Source organism: Odocoileus virginianus, chromosome 10 (genome assembly GCF_023699985.2).
Source record: "Odocoileus virginianus isolate 20LAN1187 ecotype Illinois chromosome 10, Ovbor_1.2, whole genome shotgun sequence".
NCBI lineage: Eukaryota > Metazoa > Chordata > Mammalia > Artiodactyla > Cervidae > Odocoileus > Odocoileus virginianus.
In genome coordinates this window covers 51318034-51323856 of record NC_069683.1, presented here as the reverse complement: position 1 = coordinate 51323856, position 5823 = coordinate 51318034, and the positions used below count along the sequence as shown (strand labels likewise).

Here is a 5823-nt window from a genome sequence, read left to right as displayed (position 1 = left end):
GCCTTCAATCTTTCCCAGCAAACATGGGAACACGACAGATCCAAAAAAGGAGTTTTAGGCCCTTAATTCTCTCTTGTTTGTTGTTCCCACACACATTTCCACCAGCCTGAGAGGCAGATCAGAGTTATTTATGACTAGAAGGGGGAACGATGGGAAGGTCTTCAAGGGCAAGGATGAGAAGGTCCTGTAAAGGGGCGCGCTCCTAGTGTTTGGAATTGAGATGGTTATCTCAATTCAGTCAGTTTAGTCACTCAGTCGTGTCCGACTATTTCCAACCCCATGGATGCAGCACGTCAGGCTTCCCTGTCCATCACCAACTCCCAGAGATTACTCAAAATCATATCCATCGAGTAGGTAATGCCATCCAACCATCTCATCCTCTGTCATCCGCTTCTCCTGCCTTCAATCTTCCCCAGCACCAGGGTCTTTTCCAAGGAGTCAGTTCTTTGCATCAAGTGGCCAAAGTATTGGAGTTTTAGCTTCAGCATCAGGTCTTCCAATGAACAGTCAGGACTGATCTCCTTTAGGATGGACTGGTTTGATCTCCTTGCAGTCCAAGGGACTCTCAAGAGTCTTCTCCAACACCACAGTTCAAAAGCATCAATTCTTCGGCCCTCAACTTTCTTTATAGTCCAACTCTCACATCCATACATGACTACTGGAAAAACCATAGCTTTGACTAGATGGACCTTGGTAGGCAAAGTAATATCTCTGCTTTTTAATATGCTGTGTAGGTTGGTCATAGCTTTTTTTCCAAGGAGCAAGCGTCTTTTAATTTCATGGCTGCAGTCACCATCTGCAGTGATTTTGGAGCCCCAAAAATAAAGTCTGCCACTGTTTCTACTGTTTCCCCTTCTATTTGCCATGAAGTGGTGGGACCAGATGCCATGGTCTTAGTTTTCTGAATGTTGAGTTTTAAGCCAGCCTTTTCACTCCCCTCTTTCACTTTCATCAAGAGGCTCTTTAGTTCTTCTTCGCTTTCTGCCAAAGGGTAGTGATCTGTGATTCTGAGGTTATCGATATTTCTCCTGGCAGTCTTGATTCCAGCTTGTGCTTCATCCACCCCGGCATTTCACATGATGTATTCTGCATATAAGTTAAATAAGCAGGGTGACAATATACAGCCTTGATGTACTCTTTTCCCAATATGGAACTAATCCATTGTTCCATGTCCAGTTCTAACTGTTGTCTAATCTTGACCTGCATACAGATTTCTCAGGAGCCAGGTCAGGTGGTCTGGTGTTCCCTCTCTTTTTAAGACTTTTCCACATTTTGTTGTGATGCACACAATCAAAGGCTTTGGCGTAGTCAATAAAGCAGAAGTAGATGTTTTTCTGGAACTCTCTTGCTTTTATGATGATCCAATGGATGTTGGCAATTTGATCTCTGATTCCTCTGCCTTTTCCAAACCCAGCTTGAACATGTAAAACATCTGGATGGTTATCTAAGTTTATCTAAATATTCCTCATAGGTGTTTCCAGTCCCTTCCATTTCTGGATCCTGCAAAAGAAAGAAAGAGGGAAAGATGGAGAGAGTTTGTTCTGAGATGGACTGGAACTTCCACAAGGGCCATCAATACCTGCCTGCAGTCGCTGGTCTCTTGGTGCTGGAGACGAGTGATGGCTTCCCCTGACACCTGCTCTAATCCAAGATTGCACTTCCCTGGCTCCACCCTGTAAGGATTGTCTTTGACCTTCGAGAGACTCCAAGGTCTTCTTGGTCACTTCGGGTAAAAATAAGTAAATCAAGAGGAGACAGCATGGCAGATTTGTCCCCTTTAATGCAAAAAGAAATATAGCAAAGGCCTTGTAGAGAAGATGTCAAATGTGCCATTGTTATGGAACAGGCTGCTTGGCCATGGGCAGTTTCACAGCCTTTTGGAGTTGGTGAAGAAGATTGTCCTGGAAGCCCCGTTTGGGTTGCCATTTCACACAGCTGCTGTCTGCTGAGGCTGGCTTCCCTCCATGTCTGATGAGCCTAGGAGGGGAGAAGCTTCTGGTGATTGACAGCCACCCATCCCTAGGCTGCCTGACTCCCAAACGAAGGGGGTGATTTTACTTTGGACCCCAGTGAAGGGTAAAAGACTCCTTTCTTTGCTCCATAACAGTAACAAACTTCCCTAAGCCCCTAAATAATAAGTTCAAAAGGAATAGGATTGAGATCCTGGGTGTCATGATTATGCCCCAATGGAAGCATTTAAGGAAAGAGATGAGCAGAGGGCATTAGCTGAGGCACCTCTCTCTGGAGGGTGAAGCTAGGAACCTGACATTAGAAGCCCTCAGCATTTGGCCCTTTCCACCTGTGGTGGAAGCCAGAGATCCTGGTCACTACAGAAGCTTCAAAAAGACTGAGGACTGGTTGGTTGTGTGGATAGTTGGTGCAATGACTGGTCTGTGCCTAGGGTACTTGAATCCATTCATTAAGCAACTACTTATGAGGCACCAAATGTGCCTAAGATAGTCCATGCCTCTGAGATCTGATGGGACTACCTTCTAAACTTTCTCTAGGAAGAGGACCTTGGGTTCTTTTGTCTAAACCCATCTCCCTCTCTGGTTCTGTGGTTTATGCTTCTCCCTCTCCAGATATGACTAGGAAATTGGCGAATTCCAATAAAGTCTACAGTTTAGCAATTAGCATTGTACCAATGTCAAGTCCATACTTCGGCCACCTGATTTGAAGAGCCGAATCATTGGGAAAGACCCTGGTGCTGGGAAAGACTGAAGGCAGAAGGAGAAGTGGGCCACAGAGCTGAGATAGTTGGATGGCATCATTGACTCAGTGGACATGAGTCTGAGCAAACTCCAGGAGATAGTGAAGGACAGGGAAGCCTGGAGTGCTGCAGTCCATGGGGTCCCAAAGAAGTGAACACGGCTTAGTGATCGAACACCAGTGTTAAGTAGCAACAATGACAGTGCGAAGTCCTGTCCTGGGTAGCTGTGCCATGGTTGTATAAAAGGTTAACGTCAGGGGAAGCTGGTATGTGGGAAGTCTTTGTACTATTTTATTCAACTTTTCTGTAAGTCTAAAGTTGGTTGGAAATAAGTTTAGAAAAGAAGGAAGTCTCACTAGGAGTCTCACTGATTGCTTCTTTTCCATCTCTATTTGGGCCTCTGTCATTTTCTACATCTTTCTATGGTCCTTTTTTTTACTATCTCCTTGCCTTTCCTCTCTGCCCATTTCCCTTTCTTAGTCTCTGTTTCTGCCCTTCATTTCTCCTTCCCACAAAAAATCTGCTCTCCTTCCAGATTTCTCCTCCTCACATGTAAACACCTAATCAGTCACTGAATTCTCTTAATTAAACTTCCTGAATATCCGTCAGCAACTCCCTCCCCTCCGGTGTGGCTTCCAAGGCTCCTGGGTTGCACCATCATCACCCACACCCTGATTATTCCAAGGGCCCCCTCGCTGGACTGGCCCCCTCGGGGATGGGCTCCAGCTGGTTCGTTCTCCCCACTGGGCAGCTCTGGCTCACTCCAGCCCCTGCTTCCCACCATCACTGTATCTACATCACCTCCTGAGAAAAGCCCAACTAAAGCATCATCATACTCTGGTCCCTATTTCCTCAACTTCAATTCCCCGCCAGGGGTTTCACTAAATCCCAGTTCAAAGTCTGACAAGTGCTTCTGCACACAACAGAAAGAACAGTGATGCTTTATCCTGAGTAAAAGAGGGTTATTACGTGTGAAGTTGAGGTTCCTGGGCTGGTAGTACAGAGACAGGAGGGGAGAGAGGGAGAAGAGAGAGGTTTTCCATTTCAGCGTCGGTTAGAGGACCCTGAGGCAGGAGGGGAGGGAAGCGTCTCAAAACTTCCCAGAATCACAGTCTTGATGGGCTTGGCTGGGGCTGTGATGAGATTCCCAGAGATGCCAGAGCACCCCGTCTTCAGACGGATGAAGAAATGGACCGACATCCAAGCAAAGACCACGACCGCATCCTTCCATGTCTGTATATTGTCCGTTTCATTCACAAGCTTTCAGCAAAGCCACCTCCAACCCATTGGAACCAGCTGAACACACACTTTAAAAGCCCACAGATCCTGCAGTACATGCATGATGATGGTGAAAGTCACTCACCCGTGTCCGACTCTTTGTGACCTCACAGACTGTAGCCCGCCAAGCTCCTCTATCCATGGAATTCTCCAGGCAAGAATACTAGAGAGGGTGGCCAGTCCCTCTCCAGGGGATCTTCCCAACCCATTGAACTCAGGTCTCCTGCATTGCAGGCTGATTGTCTACTGTCTGAACCACAAGGGAAGCATCAAGTATGTGCATATTCCTGGCTTTAGAGTGAGCTCCTCCATCCTCAAGGTTTTATGTTTCAACAACACCAAACACATCGCAATGCAGTAGCCCCAGGAGGCAAGGAAGCCAGAGGGTTCATGGGTTTGTGTCCACCAGTCATTGGTTAAGGGCTAGCCCTACTGGGGTCTGAGTCCTCTACCAAAGGGGGGCTGCCGTATTAGATGAAAAGCCGAGGGATGACTTCACTGAGAAGATGACATTTGAATCACATCCTTCAGGAAGTGCAGGCAAACTACTCGGGTGGCCCTGACGTCCATCACAACACCCGGGAGAAAGCAGACCCTCCGTGTGCTTTGCTGAAGAGATGAATGGATGGATGAACAATGAACGACGCTCAGTGCTCCTCTTCCCCTGCGTGGGAAGGGTGCTGGACTCCAGGCCCCCACCCTGAGGTCCAGATCGGATGTTGCAGCATCCACTTGCAAGCCTCTTTCGGCGTCTCTCCTGCTGACCGCCAAGAGCCGGAAGAGGAATGAGCACCCCGGGTCCCCGAGCATCCTCGTGAGGAAAGCACTCCAAGTGGTGGAGAGTTGCAAACTTGCTGGGTGCGTGTGGGCTGCCTCGGGAGCAACAAATGAGCCTGTGCAGATGGCGCTGAGATAAACGGTGCCATCTTTTTACTGTAGCAGTGCAGTCGTAATTTTCCAGAGACATTTATTAGGTGGCGTCTCCCTTCTGCGGGCCTGTGCTGTGGCTGGCGCGCAGACCGCTGCCAGCAAGGTGGAGTGAGGTACCCAGCGCTGATGGTGTGATGGGAACCCAGAGCGCACCCATTCCTTTCCTCCCATTCTTGCTTCTGACAATTTATAGGTTAGTCTGATTCTTACATAGCTGTGTCTCTCTAGTCATCTGTATTCTTTGCGAGTATTCCCTGCTGTGGCATATCCTAAGAGAACTCCATCAAATAATTATCTTCCCTTTTATTTATTCTCCTTCTTTTCACTGGATCTGCATCACTATAAAATATTCGATGGCCTCCTCAGAAAGCCTTCCCTGTGATTGTAAAGTGTATTTATGTACAGTGGTAAATCTGCTCCCGGCAGCTCTGGGTCAGACAGGGCTCAGGGTCCAAGGTGGGTTCCCACCACCTTCTGTTGGGAGAAGACCTGGGCTCTGCCTACCTGCCGCAGTGGCATGGAGAAGCCAGGTCAGGAGCTTATATCCAGGGACGTCCCTGGTGGTCCAGTGGCTAAGATTCCATGCTCCCATGGCAGGGGGCCCAGGTTCAATCCCTGGTCAGGGAACTAGATCCCACAAGCTGCAGCTAAGGGTTCACATGCCCATTCTAAAGATCCCCCAGGGAGCAATGAAAATCAAGGGTCCTGTGTGCCGCAGCTACAACCTGGCACAGCCAAATAAATAAATAGATGGACAGATATTTTTTAAAAATGAGCCTATGTTCAGCTGCAACCCCTGACTTGGAGGATGCAGCCCTTCCCCCAGGGCCTGTGGATCTTTGCCCAGGACCCCCAGGGAGCCCCCTTTGCCACTGGGAACCTTGGTCCAAGTTTCCACACTTCTC

The 5823-nt window shown here is 48.3% G+C and overlaps 1 long non-coding RNA gene across 1 annotated transcript; it reads right to left on the bottom strand.

Moving 5' to 3' along the window:
- Positions 1-1762: 1762 nt before the first annotated feature.
- Positions 1763-5250, bottom strand: LOC139037179 (uncharacterized). The gene is made up of 2 exons (XR_011490026.1): positions 3680-5250; positions 1763-1977 (listed from the first exon to the last, which is right to left on the bottom strand). It is a non-coding gene; the product is annotated as an uncharacterized lncRNA (long non-coding RNA).
- Between the last annotated feature and the right edge of the window lie 573 nt (positions 5251-5823).